The sequence below is a fragment of the Delphinus delphis genome, chromosome X (genome assembly GCF_949987515.2).
Source record: "Delphinus delphis chromosome X, mDelDel1.2, whole genome shotgun sequence".
Classification (NCBI taxonomy): Eukaryota; Metazoa; Chordata; class Mammalia; order Artiodactyla; family Delphinidae; genus Delphinus; species Delphinus delphis.
The window spans coordinates 60689834-60703449 of NC_082704.1; the positions used below are offsets into that span (position 1 = coordinate 60689834).

A 13616-nucleotide genomic window follows, 5' to 3' on the forward strand; every position below is an offset into this window, starting at 1 on the left:
AAGACTCTAAACCTTTTTTTACCTCTTTTATCTTTAGTACAATTGACATATAGCAATGTCCTGTAATTTATGTAGTAGGCCTGTAATTTACAACTTATACAACTCAGGAGGCTTGTATTAACTCTGTAGCCAAATTCATATTTATCTGTTGCCATAAGCTTCCATTTAACATTGATTGGCTCTTGACTTATTGGCCATTGTATGGTTATATGTCAATTTAAAGCCAGAATTCACTTGGAGGTGGGAAATCTACCTCTTGTTAATATGTAAATGTAAATTGAAAGAAAGTACTCTAAGGTAAACTTTATTTGGTTGAGGTTGGCTGGGTTTCTGCCAGGAATATTTGTCATTCTCCCTCTGATTTTATGTAGTTCTCGTCTCTTGCCCGTGCATCACACTTTGGCCAAGCCTTGCTTTTTGTTGCCTGCTTCCCTCCACTTCACCTTCCTCCTTTTTGTACTTGATAATTATGCATGAAGCAAGTTGCTTCTAAAGTTATTACTTTCTTGTATCTGGAGAGGAGCAAGGGATTCTTGTCACACCTGCAAGTAATTAGAACTGGAATATAAACTCAGAGTCTTTTGTAAGTGCTACATTGTGAGTGCTCACTAAATATTAAATGAATGGAAGTGCTATGATTGCTGCCACATGGAAACGGAAGCATCCCTTTTAAAGGCATTTTTATGGTTTTATATAGCTTATATGAGTTTTTAGCCCCTTGTATCCATTTCTGGAATCAATATTATATTAATATTAGGATAATAATTTTAATTCCTTTATTTGAAAGAAAGTAGATTTTGTTGTGTCTTAGTATGATCATGTAAAATATAATGAAAAAATAATTTCTGTTTAATCCTATTAAGAACACTTTTTTCCTTTCCTCATTATTCTTTGTCATTTCTTTAGCTTTTTCTTTCAACATACACCAGAGTATTCTAAAAGGATCTTTTAGTATTTGTTCTATACATTTTACCCAGTACCTTATAGAAATAGAACTTTATAGTTCACAAAGGGAAGCTGTAAAACAGTTTAGATTTGTTTATTTGGAGGAAAAGGCAGTCTAAAATTAAAATGTCTGTGTATGATAACCAAATCAAATTAAATGGTTTAGAAGAAGATAGTAAAATAAAGATTTAGGATATTTATTCCCAAATTATATTAAGTGAACTTTGCAGAAAGCCTGAATGGAATTAGAAATACTGTTTCTTTGCCATATCTTATATGATATTATCCTAGCAATAAGACATTCAATGACCATGAATACCAATAGCCTGTAGGACTTACTAGGTTTACTTAAATTGTACTGTGGATGGGTGTTAAGGGGTGGGAATGGCATCAGCCTTAAAGACTGTGAAGCTGTTACTCTGTGTGGTTAAGGTTTCAGAGATATAATTTGATTCATAGTAGCATCAAATCCATGAAAGAAATAATTCTGTTGTGCTTCTACTACAGTTTTCAGGTTTTATTAAAATTCATTTTTGCCCTTTTTTCTGGCTTCTTTTAAGACTTTATATTAATTTGTTGTTAGAGCTATTTTGGGAAATCCCAAACCAAGTTTCACACAGAAAACACTAGTCATTTTAAATCTGGAATTAACACTGAATTTCATGAGTCAATTTCCAATATTCTTGGCAGAGTATTTTCTTGGTCTGTTATTGTCCTCTCTACCTATAGGAGTTGATTGATATGTTCAACTGCATTTTAACCAATCATAAGGTCGTATATATGCTATTATTTTATTTTTTAATAAAAATTAAAAACTAAAACTACAAATGTTAATCAATTGACTTTTTTGTAAAAGAGAAAAGACTAATCCAAGAATATTTTAGCCCTCTTTAAATACAGCTTGTTTCCTGAAAAACTGTTTTTGAAGATGATGTTGATAGTGATGGGTGTGGTGTAAGAAGTCTGATCTGTGAACAATAATCCTTTCTGCCTTGTGTGTATAAAGCCTTAAGTCTTTTATTTGGTTAGCAATTATCGGTTGAGCCTGGTACTGTTTTGATTGTCTTAAGCTTTTGCTGAAAGCACCCCTCTCCCTCCTTCATCCTCTACCCTACCCCCACATTCTTAAGGTTTGTCTTTGAGGTAGGTATATAACTACTATTTCTTAGAAGGTCACAACTTTGCTTTATTGTTATGAAGTTGTTTTAGTGGATTTTAAAACATTTCTTGATGCTATAGGCATCATATTAGAACATGCTTTTGGTAATAATGTCCTTTGTCCTTCATTCCTCTCATAGGGCTGGCCTAGCAAAGGGGTTGAGATTATTCTTTAAAATAGCTAGACCTGCTATTTCCAAAGCATTACTGGTAAAGAGGCACCTTTAAACTCTCTGGGTTGTTTATGGCTTCTATGGAAGTTAGCTTGACCTATTTTTTAAACAATTAATTCAGTTTATCTTTCAATGCCAGTTGCAGAAGAATTGGAAATATTCTACTTTTTATATAATCTGTATTAAAGTTTAAAAATTAGCAAATTACACAAGGATTTCATGAACACTTTGTATAGCATGTTATTAGATTGTAGGTGACAGATAAAATTGCTCAAGAGTTATGTGACTCATTTGTGTTAAAAATCTAGTAATATCACCCATTTGCACACATCTGGTTTTTATCTGGAACTTGATGCCAAGTTGATGATATACTCTTTTTTTTTTTAAATATGGAACGCTTCACGAATTTGTGTGTCATCCTTGTGCAGGGGCCATGCTAATCTTCTCTGTATCCTTCCAATTTTAGTATATGTGCTGCTGAAGCAAGCACGATGATATACTCTTTTTCCCAGCAGATATGGTAGTTTCCTGGCTTTGGCAGGCAAAGATATGGTAGATGTCATTATCTCTTAGCATCATTGATCAGATATTTCCTGTGATATAAGCCGTAGAATTCAGTGAGTTATTCATCCTTATCGGCAGTGAAATTTTCTTGTGGTTAGTGATTTTCTGGTTTAGGTTCAAGTGTTTTTAATTAATTTATTTATTTATTTATTTTTGGCTGTGTTGGCTGTTCATTGCCGAGCACGGGCTTTCTCTAGTTGTGGCAAAGCAGGGGCTACTCTTTGTTGCGGTACACGGGCTTCTCATTTCAGTGGCTTCTCTTGTAGTGGAGCACGGGGTCTAGGCGCGTGGGCTTCAGTAGTTGTGGTTCACGGGCTTAGTTGCTCCAGAGCATGTGGGATTTTCCTGGACCAGGGCTCAAACCCGTGTCCCCTGCATTGGCAGGCTGACTCTTAACCACTGCACCACCAGGGAAGTCCAGTTCAAGTGTGTTTTGTTTTTGTTTTTGTTTGTTTTGTAGCGAGGAGGGCTTTTATCAGTACTAAACTGCTGAATGTGTAGGGTAATTCAAAATAACTTACCTTGTCTCATCAAACAAAGACCACCAGGAACAAGCCTGTAGTTTGAAAAAATCAAATTTATTTACTCTTAGTGAGGGAGTGTACTGCTGAGGCACCGTGGAAGGCCTCTGGGCAAGAGGGAGGAGGGAAGTGTCTTTAGTAAATTTTGGCTTACCACTGAAGAATTTTGAGGAGTGTCTGAAGGAAGCCAGGATTAGTTCTGGATTGGTGGCTGATTCTGAGGTAAATTGAGAGAAGTGGGTATTAACTACGGGTTGGGTGTGGTCATGAAGCTGGGCGGTTTAGGACTTGGGTATCTCGCTCCAGTAATAAATGAAAATACCAAAGTGAGGATGGGGGCATCATTGGTAAGAAAGCTGTAATCACCCAAAGAAGGGGTCGCTATGATATTTTACAATTGCTGCATGACCTTGGGAAAAACAGTGTTTCCTGTTAACTTTTCAGCTGGCTTTATCTGTGTCTGTCCTCCCAGCCTGATTAATTGCAGGGCTGCTTTTTTCTTTTTCAGTCCTAACTGACATTTACTCTTTCAGTCCCAGATAGGTTTTGATTCTTTCAACATGTGTTCTTATAAATCTTTTAAAAACACATGGTCAAGCTACAACAATTTGTTATTGTCTTTAAGGGCTTTTCTGGATATTCTTAGTCTGTTGAATTGAAAATCTTTTGTTTTGGTCTACAAACATTTTCTAACACCAGTTCAAAATTCCATGCCAGTGTACAATAATTTTAAAACAAACAGATTTTTCTCCACTGTAAATAATGAGTGGAGTAGAAGAGTGGTCTAACAACTCTGATGTGGCCATCTCAAACCAACACTTCGGTTCTTGGTGAACTTTCCAGTAAAACCCAATTTAGTAGATACCAGAGTCCCTGCCGATTTTGTTCACTGTCTTTTGCAGGTAGAGGGAAGATTGAGGAATATAATGTAGAATTTTTGATGTTATAGTTATTTCCTATTTCAGGCTCATTATATATTTTCTACAATGTCATTAAATAGACAGCACTTCAAAGTAAGAAGACTGTTGAACTAGAATCAAGAGACCTGGATTGAACCAAGGGTCTGCTATGTATTGATGTTAGGCAAGACAGTTTCTTTGGGCTTTAATTTCCTCATTTACAAATTGAAGAAAATACTTGCCTTCAGATCTCACAGGATTACTGTGAACTCAAATGAGATGTCTTTGGAATTACTTGATAAGCTTTAAAATGTTATGCAAATGTAACTTGTAATTATGATATTGGATCACACGCTGATAATAATGTTGATAGTGATAATAATGACTCATAGGTTAAACATCTGGTATTTGAGTTATCATCACAAAAAGATTATCTAGCTCACATGCAACTGTAGTGGGGTGCTTTTTTAGTATCTAAACTTAAGTTTCAGGACCTGTTCTTTGTCTCCAAATCCAGTGCCCTTTCCACAAAAGTCTCAGCAAAGTAAGTAATATATATTTCCTAGTTGCCATAATAGAACCCCTTGTAAGAGCCTAGAGTTTGTGGTGGGAGATGAAACTGGAAAGGGAGGTTGGGGCCCAATTATTCGGAACTGTCCGTGCCAGGAGTCAGCAAAATTTTTGGATAAAGGGCCAGATAGTCAATTTTTTTTTGGCCTTCTGGATCATTTGGTCTCTGTTGCAATTACTCAACTCTGTGGTAGTGTAAAAACAGCTCTAGATAATATGTAAATGAATGAGCATGGTTGTTTTCTAATAAAATTGTATTTGTAAAAATAGGTGGTAAGCTGAATTTGGCCTATGGACCCAAGTTTGCCAACCTCTGTTCTACACTAATGAATTTAGATTTTATACTACAGGTACTGAAGAACCATTGGGTACTTTTGAATGGGAAAAGTATATGATTGGATTTTTATTTTGAAAAGACAGCTCAGGTGGCAGAATATAGGATAAATTGGAGAGGAGAGAGAATGGAGGAGGCAGGCAGGGAAATCAGAGGGAAGGCTCTTACTGTAGGTATAGACAGGAGATGATGAGTGTGGGGGTAGTAGCAACAGAAATGGACATAACTGGATTGATTCAAGCAAAATTTTGGAGGTGAGATGAATAATACAGTTTGGTTAGATGTGGGGTATAAAAGAGGAAGAGTAAAACTATTAGTAACAAAATTGAGGAGAGGGAGAATATAGAAAACTTGTGATGGAAGGATAATGAATGTGATCTGGGAACTCTCCATCTGTGGTACATCTAGGTAGAGGGGAAGGATGTCCATTAGGTAGTTGAAAATGTGGTCCAGGAGCTCAGGTGAAAGATGTAAGTTAGAGATAAAGATTTGGCAGTAATTAGTATATGGGTAGGTAAGATTGCAGGGACAGCATGAAAACAGAGAAGAAATCCCAGGATAGAATTTGAGTGAACTGTTAGCATTTCATCAAGGGTGAGTCAGGGTAGAAAAACAATATAAGAAACTAAGAAGGCAAGGTTTAGAGAGGCAGTAATGATATCTTGAAATGAGAATCAGAAATGATATCTTGTAAGTCATAAGAAGAAAATTGCAGATTTGATCAATATTCCCTATCAAACTTACTATGGAATTTATATTCTCAATGGTTTTGGAAGGTTGAATACTAGAAATAATTTTTATTCAATTCAGCAAATACTTGAACAGCAAATATATGCAAAACCTTTTCTAATGTTCAGGGCAGTCCTTGCTGTCAAGAATTTTACTCTTTGGGGAGGTTTAGACAGATGCTGGACTATGATTATAGTACAAGGCATTGTCTCAGTCCTTTTGGACTGATATAACAAAATAGTATAGACGAGGTGGCTTATGAACAAGATTTATTTCTCACTGTTCTGGAGTTTGAGAAGTCGAAGATTAGGTACCAGCAGATTTGGTGTCAGGTTAGAATTGGCTTTCTGGTTCATAGATACCTCACATGGAGGAAGGGGCAAGGGAACTTTCTCAGGCCTCTTATATAAGGTCACTAATTTACTTCCCCAAAGGTACCACATCCTAATACCATCACATTGGATATTAGGTTTTCAATATATGAATTTGGGGGAGGAAGCACAAATGTTCTGTCTAAAGCAGACATAGACTAAGTGATTTAAGGGAAATACAGTAATGGGCATTAAGGAAGGAAGGAGAGGTGAAACTGATTAAGAGAAACACGGAAAGATTTTAAGGAATAAGTGACCTTTGAGATGAACTTTGAAGGATTAATTATAACTTGAAGGGTGGAACATTACAGATGAGAGGATATCTGCATAGGACAGAAAAGAAGGCTTCTATGATTTTAAGTGGAAAATTTATGCCCTGGAGGAGTATGAATTATGGTTGGATATTTTGGGAAAGGTGGGACCAGATTAATTAAGCAAATACTTGAGGGTCTTTTGCTTCCAAGGTACTAGAAGTACATTAATCAGTACATGATTAATCTATCATGTACTGACTGAACTAGGTCAGTACATGATACATTAATCTCTATCCTTAAAGTGCTTGTAATCTTAGATCAGAGATATGCACAGATAACTAATACAAGGACCACGATAAGAAGTGAAACAGGAGGGTTTAGTTTTGGCTGAAGTGATTGAGAAAGATTTCATGAAAAAGAATGGTTTTAGGCTATGCCTCCAAGGATAAGAAGGATATTGACAAGATGAAATGGCAGAGGTTAGGCATAAGGCTAAAGGAATAGCATAAGCAAAGGTGCTGGGTTGGTAAACTGGGAGAAGTTTAGGTTTGAAGTTTAGGTGGGAGTTCATTATTTTTTATCAATGGATATCTAGTTGCTCCAACACCATTCGTTTAAAATGATATCCTTCCTCCATTGAATTTGATTTGTACTTTTTTCAAACATCAGTTACTATTTGTGTGGATCTGCTTGGTCCTCTATTCTGTTCTATTGATATATGTGTTTATCTCTTTACCAGGACCGCATTGTTTTGATTATTGTAGTTACATAGTAAGGCTTAACGTTGGAAAGAGTAGTCCCTCTCACTTTATTATTTGTCGAGATTGTTTTCAACATTCTAGGGCCAGTGCCATTCCATATAAATTTTAGGACAGGGTTATTAATGTCTGTAAAAGCCTTTTGAAAGGAATTGCATTAAGCCTATAAATCAATTTGGGAGAATTGACGTGTTTACTATGTCGAGACTTCAATCCATGGACATGGTATGTCTCTATTTATGGTGGTCTCCTTTGATTTCTTTCATCAGCATTTTATAATTACAGCATACAGACATTGTACATGTTTTGTTAAGTATATATCCAAGTATTTAATTTTTGGAGTGATTGTAAATGTGTGTGGTTTTTTTACACTTTATTTTTTATCGAGGTATAGTCGATTTACAATATTACGTAAGTTTCAGGTGTAGAACATAGTGATTCACAACGTTTAAAGATTATGCTCCATCTGTGGTTATTATAAAATAGAGGCTATATTCCCTGTGCTGCACTATATATATATATATATATATTTTTTTTTTTTTTTTTTTTTTTTTTTTTTTTTTTTTTTTTTTTTTTGCTGTACGCGGGCCTCTCACTGTTATGGCCTCTCCTGTTGCGGAGCACAGGCTCTGGACACGCAGGCTCAGCAGCCATGGCTCACGGGCCCAGCCGCTCCACATCATGTGGGATCTTACCGGACCGGGGCACGAACCCGTGTCCCCTGCATCGGCAGGCGGACTCTCAACCACTGCGCCACCAGGGAAACCCTGCAAAATATATTCTTGTAGCTTATTTATTTTATACCAAGTAGTTTGTACCTCTTAACCCCCTACCCCTATTGATGACATTGTGTTTTTAATTTTGGTTTCTGCATATTCAGTATTAGTGTATAGAAATGCATTTGATTTATGTGTGTTGATCTTATTTCCTGTGACCTTGCTCAGCCCACCTATTATTTCTAGGAGTTTTCAATCTCTTTTAAAACATATTCTATCTTGCTTTTTTATACTATAGTTTTGGGATTATATGATTTGGCAGATGTAATTATGATATGGGTTGGTTTGGGCTAGAAGGTTTGGGACACAGTTTACCTATTGGTGCAAATGATAATTTTTAAAATTTTTTCTCTCATTTTCAGAAAAACTGTTATACAATATTGGTTAAGAGATCAGCCTCTGAAGTCATATTGCCTAGATTTGAATCCTGGCTCTGTCACTTACTAGCTTGGGATCTTGGAGAAATTATTTAACCCCTTTATGCCTCAGTTTCCATGTCTTTAAAAAGGGGATGTTAATAGTACTCACTTTGTAGGGTTAACTAAGTTAAACATATAAAGTGCTTAGCGTAGTGCCTGGCACATAAAAAGTATTAAATAAATATTAAGTTTTATTATATAACAAGGGATTTTTTTAGTCTACTCTGGTTGGCAATGTATGGATAATATAATATTTTTGTATGTATTTTATTATTTTCTTTAGCATAGAGATTACTATCATTAGAGTAACCGATCTAATACCAAATGTTTCCCTCTTCCCTCCACCCTACCCATTTTGGAATGTGAGAACATTGAAATTCTAGAGAGGAAAGGAAAGGGAAGAAGAATAGGAACTAAGCTTCACAGAAAGTAAACCTTACTGTGCTAGATGTTCTACAAAATTCATGTCACTTAGGTGGTATTATGCCTGTTTTATAGATTTTATAGATAAGGAAGAAGCTAGGCCTCTTGTTCTTTTCTCAATACTATGTTGTCTTTTTACTCCATTATTCTGCCAAAATAGGGGGAATTGGTAGAACCCACTCTGCCAACACCTGTTGAGCTACTTGCCTGGCTCTTTGATTTTCCCACAGGATTACTATTGTATATATCCTTTGCCCTGCTCTCCTTGTCTGTCAAACACATGTCCTCATTTATATTGAATAGTGACTTGGTACCCAGAAAAACAAGGGGTGAGTTCACTGCTTTGACCCATCAGTATCCTTTATTTGGTGGGGGGTAAACATTGCTGATATGTTTAAACATAAAGCACTAACTGACAGGTAGCTGTGGTATAAGAAAAAAGAACATTGGACATAAGTTCAAGCACCCTCCTTCTCTGTTAATTATCACCTGTATGACTTTGGAAAATTTGCTTCACCAACATGGATCATAGTTTATTTATATGTAAAATGAGTTATTAGAGTAAAAATTAATCTTTAAAGTCCCTTCAAGCTCTAGCACAATTCTATAACATACACTAGTTCAAAGAGAGAAAGGTAAATCATGGTTGTGTGTAGATTACTTTCTAGGGCCTCAGAAATGCTGATTAGCCTCTCAGAATCTTCACTAGTGTTGGCTTGCATTTTTCCTTTCTATTTATTTATTTTTGACAAAAACATATTGTATACATTTAAGTTGTACAACTTGGTGTTTTGATATATGTCTACCATGTGAAATGATTACCACAATAAAAAATAAACCTGTTAGTTACCTATCATGTTACCATTTTTGTGTGTGTTATGAGAACACTTAAGATTTACTTTCTTACCAAATTTCAAGTATACAGTAGATTATTATTGACTGTAGTCACTAAGCTGTATATTAGATCTCCAGAATTTTTTTATCTTAAAACCGAATGTTTGTACTCCTTAAACAGCATCTCCTCCTCTGTCTCCCCCCTGCCTCTGGCAACTACCATTCTACTTATTGTTACTATGAATTCAACTTTTTAAAAAAGATTCTACATATGAGTGAAATCATGTAATATTTGTCCTTCTCCGTCTGGTTTATTTCACTTAGCATAATGTCCACCAGGTTCATCCATGTTGTCATAGACAGCAGGTTTGCATTTTCTGATTGCCAAAGGCAGCTGTTTTTCCTGTCTCCTGCATTTCCTGTGTCTAGAATTAAAGAGCACAAAGCTCAGTTACGTTTTAAATGTAAATCTCAATGAAAAATTTCATAAGACAGAAAATGATTACAAATATTAAATTTCTAATTGTACCTGTGGGCAAATGTCTCTTCCTGTGGTTGAATCAAATGCTTATTTGAGCCTATGCTTTTTACAAAAATGGGCATTTTTAATGCACATTTTTAAATTGAAATATATTTGTTACACATATAACATTGTGTAAATTTAAGGGTGTACAACATGTTGGTACATTTACATATTTTAGTATGATTGCCATTGTAATGATAGTTAGCACCTCTATCACGTCACATAATCATCATTTCATTTTAATGATTGGAATAATTAAGTTCTAATGTCAGCAAGTTTGATAATTATACAACAGTATTGTTGTCTATATTCACTATACTGTGCATTAGATCCAAAGGACTTATTTACTGTTTACTAAGTTTATACCCTCAACCATCTGTCCTATTCCCCTACTCCCCAGCCCCTGATAACCACCATCTTACTGTCTTTATATAGTACTTGTCTTTCTCTGTCTGACTTATCGCACTTAACATAAAGTCTTCAAGGTCCATACATGTCAGAAATGGCAAGATGCCCTTCTTTATCATGGCTGAATAATATTCCATTGTATACCACAACTGCTTTATCCATTCGTCTGTTATGGGTACGTAGGTTGTTTCCATCTCATGGCTATTGTGAATAATACCAGAATAAAAGTGAGAGTGAATCTCTTCAATATTTTGTTTTCATTTCCTCTGGGAATATAGTGAAAAGTGGAATTGCTGGGTAATATGGTAGTTTTTTTTTTCTTTTCTTTTTTTTTTGGCTGTGCCATGTAGCATGTGGGATCTTAGTTCCCCAACCAGGGATTGAACCCATGACCCCTGCAGTGGAAGTGTGGCATCCTAACCACTGGACTGCCAGGGAATTCCCTGGTAGTTCTATTTTTAATTTATTGAGGAACCTCCGTATTGTTTTCCATAGGGGCTGAACCAACTTACATTCCCACCAACAGTTCCCTTTTCTCCTCATCCTTGCCAGTGTGTGTTATCTCTTGTCTTCTTGATGATAGCCATTCTAAAAGATGTGAGGTGATATCTCGTTGTGGCTTTGCTTTGCATTTCCCTGACAATTAGTGATGTTGAGTATCTTTTCATTTATCTGGTGGGCATTTGGATGTCTTCTTTGGAGAAATGTCTGTTTAGTTCCTCTGCCCACTTTTTAATCAGATTTTTTGTTATTGAGTTTTATGAGTTCTTTATATATGTTGGATATTAACCCCTTATCAGATACATGGTTTGCAAAAATTTTCTCACATTCTGTAGGTTGTCTTTTCATCATTTTAATTCTTTTGCTGAGCAGGAGCTTTTAAGTTTGATGTCCCACTTGTTGATTTTTGCTTTTGTTGTTTATGTTTCTGGTGTCATATGTGAATAATCATTGCCATGACCAGTGTCAAGGAGCTTCTTCCCTACATTTTCTTTTAGAAGTTTTATGGTATCAGATCTCTGGTACATTTTGAGTTAATTTTTGTGAGTGGTGTAAGACAAGGGTCCAATTTCATTTTTTTGCCTGTGTTTATCTAGTTTTCTCAGCACCATTTGTTGAAGAGACTATCCTTTCCCCATTGAGTGTTCTTGGTTCCCTTGACTCTGTTTTTGAATATTAGTTGACCATACATGTAAGGTTATTTCTGGACTCTCAATATGTTCCATTGGTCTGTGGGTCTGTGTTTATACCAATACCATACTGCTTTAATTACTATAGCTTTGTAGTATAGTTTGAAATCAGAAAGTGTGGTATATCTGGCTTTGTTCTTTCTCAGGATTGCTTTGGCTATTCTGGGTTTTTTTTGTGCTTCCATACAAATTTTAGGATTGCTTTTTCTATTTCTTTGAATTATGCCATTGGAATTGTTTTTTCTGAATTTTGAATTTTATTTTGAATTATGCCATTGGAATTTTCATAGGGATTGTGTTGAATCTACAGATAGATATGGGTGGCATGGACATTTTAACAATCTTTGCATCCATGAACATGGGATTTCTTTCCATTTGTTTATATCTTCAATTTCTTTCAACAAAGTCTTGTAGTTATTTATTTATTTATTTTTGTACAAATCTTTTACTTCCTTGGTTAAATTTACTCCTAGGTATTTTATTGTTTTTGATGCTATTGTGAATAGATAGTTTTGTTTTCAGATGTTTTATTATTAGTGTATAGAAATGCAACTCATATCTTTATGTTGATTTTATATCCTGCAACTTTACTCAATGTGTTGATTCCTTATAACATATTTTACTTGAGTCTTTGGGATTTTCTCTATATAAAATCATATCATCTGCTAATAACAACAATTATACTTCTTCCTTCTCGATTTGGATGTCTTGTAGTTTTTTGTCTTACCTAATTGCTCTATCTAGGACTTTTAGTACTAAACTGAATGAGAGTGGTGAGAGTGGGCATCCTTGTCTTGTTCCTGGTCTTAGAGGAAAAGCTTTCAATTTTTCACCATTGAATATAATGTTAGCTATGGGTTTGTTGCATATGGCCTTTATTATGTTGGTATGCTCTTTCTGTACCCAATATGTTGAAAGTTTTTATCATGAAAGGATGTTGTATTTTGTCAAATGTTTTTTCTTCATCTATTGAAATGATTATGTGATTTCTATGGTTCATTCTTTTAATGTTATATATTATATTTATTGATTTGCGTATGTTGAACCATCCTTGCATCCTAGGGATAAATTCCACTTAGTCACTTTCTTTTTTTAATTAATTTGTTTTATTTTTGGCTGTGTTGGGTCTTTGTTGCTGCATGTGGGCTTTCCTTTCTTTAGTTGTGGGGAGTGGGGGCTGCTCTTTGTTGCCATGCATGGGCTTCTCATTGCGGTGGCTTCTCTTGTTTTGGAGCACAGACCCTAGGCACTCAGGCTTCAGTAGTTGCGGCATGCAGGCTCAGTAGCTGTGGCTTGCAGGCTCTAGAGTGTAGGCTCAGTAGTTGTGGCACACAGGCTTAGCTGCTCCGCAGCATGTGGGATCTTCCCGGACCAGGGCTCAAACCTGTGTCCCCTTTCTTGGCAGGTGGATTCTTAACCACTGTGCCACCAGGGAAGCCCTGGTCATTTTCTATGATTCTTTGAGTGTGTTCTTGAATTCCGCTTGCTAATATTTTGTTGAGAATTTTTTACATCTATGTTCATCAGGGATATTGATCTGTAGTTTTCTTTTCCTGTAGTGCTCTTATCTGCCTTTGGTATCAGAGTAATCCTGGCCTCATAGAATGAGTTTGGAAGTGTTCCCTCCTCTATAGTTTGAAAGAATTTGTTAAGGACTGGCATTAATTCTTGAAATTTTTGGTGGAATTTCCCTGTGAAACCACCTGTCCTGGGGTTTTCTGTGTTGGGAGGTGTTTGATTACTGATTTAGTCTCTTTACTTGTTATT

General features: G+C 35.7%; 1 protein-coding gene and 1 non-coding gene across 3 annotated transcripts in view; one reads left to right on the top strand and one right to left on the bottom strand.

Annotated features, from left to right (window-relative positions):
- The window catches only part of BRWD3 (bromodomain and WD repeat domain containing 3), a 121434-nt gene that overhangs the window by 21044 nt on the left and 86774 nt on the right, over positions 1-13616 (top strand). The gene's annotated exons all lie outside the window — the stretch shown is intronic.
- LOC132419112 (U6 spliceosomal RNA) lies at positions 2660-2766 on the bottom strand. The gene has a single exon (XR_009518121.1). It is a non-coding gene; the product is annotated as a U6 spliceosomal RNA (small nuclear RNA).